This window comes from Amphimedon queenslandica, unplaced genomic scaffold, assembly GCF_000090795.2.
Source record: "Amphimedon queenslandica unplaced genomic scaffold, v1.1 AMPQUscaffold_13383, whole genome shotgun sequence".
NCBI classification, from domain to species: Eukaryota; Metazoa; Porifera; class Demospongiae; order Haplosclerida; family Niphatidae; genus Amphimedon; species Amphimedon queenslandica.
The window spans coordinates 70,270-71,948 of NW_003546381.1; positions in this window are offsets into that span (position 1 = coordinate 70,270).

Genomic DNA, 1,679 nt, shown 5'->3' on the forward strand with positions numbered 1-1,679 from the left:
CTAATGAATATGATTTGGAGACTTTCTTGTGCAATGAGACTCATTCACTGGATGATGATATTCTACTGGTGTTATCTGATAACATCACTCACCTCATTAGTAACAATGCATCATTTTGTGTGATTAACACTAACTACTCACTGACAATAACCAGTGAATCCTTAAAGCAAGCTCTTATAAAGTGTAATGATCCTAGTACACCACCAAACAGTGGGTTTGCTTTCACTTATGTGAACAACCTGACATTAACCAGGTTAGTATTCACAGGCTGTGGTGAGCAATTGAAGAGACTAGCTGTAATGGAGTCAATCAATTCTAGTGTGTCTCCAATGCATTTCTCAGAGTATCATTCAGCTGTTTTGCTATTTCTTCATATCAATACATTACTCATTGAGGAGGTCAATATTACTAACTATTACTGTTTTGCTATTCTTGCTATCAATCCAATAAACGCTTCAATCAAAAACATTACAGTAACATTTGGTGCAAGGGGAGATAAAAATTTTGGATCTGGTGTGTTTATGCTGTTTACTGATATGATCAGTGTGCCATCACATGATAATTGCAATGTTACAATACAGCAAAGTAGACTGAGCAACAATGCTGACTCTTATTATTCAAAAACAAATTCTATCTGTGATTCTTATCATGTACAAAATCAAAAGCCCCTTCCAATATATAATGCTGCAGGACTATCAATTTTTTATCTGCAAAAAAAATTTACAGCTCACACACAGGTGATACAATCAAATTTTACTTCTAATTCTGGTATCCTTGCTGGAGCAGTCTTGGTGATATACTACAACAGTGTTAATCAGTCACAGGTTGCTATATCAAATGCTACTTTTAAACTTAATTTGTCTCATACCAAATGCCCTGGATCGGACCTTTTGTTCATTTTTTATGCTAATAAAACACAACTCAACAGTCATAACCTATTTCCACTATATGTTTCCAACAGCGATTTTTCTGATCACAACCAGAGAGATATTAAATCAATCATTTACTTATATATTTATTATCCTTCAAAGTGTAAAAATTTGACACTAACTTTTAATCAAGTCAAATTCAAATCAGTTAAAACTAGTGGGACTGGATCGTGTTTGCATGCAGTGTCTGATATTTCAGATTGTATCCGCAATGATAATGTTCAACTTATACTGAGAAATATTAATGCAACAGGAAATATCCAATTCACCAAATTATTCTTTGGCAGAGAGCATTTTAATAGCATTTTTGCAATAGAAAATTTAGATTACATCTTCTTAAATGGGAACAGTAGTTACACTAACAATTATGGGTCTGTATTTGGAATCTCAAACACTAAAGTAATACTTGGAGGCCAATTACACTTTGAAAATAATACTGGGGAGAACGGGGTAGCATTTCTATTGACTGGTTCTAGTAGATTCATCCTACAAGATGGACTGAATGCAACTTTTATTTATAATGTGGCTTTTACTATAGGAGGAGCAATATATGCATACAACAGTGTGACATCAGAGTGTATGTTCACACCAAATGGTTCTAATGTTACTATGCTATTCATTGATAACAGTGCTGCCTATTTTGGAAACTCTATATTCAGTAATAATCTTTATAGCTGCTCAACAATAAAAAAGTTTGATGCCAATGTTGCTAAAAAACTATATTACAAGTTATCAAAAGGTACTCTATTT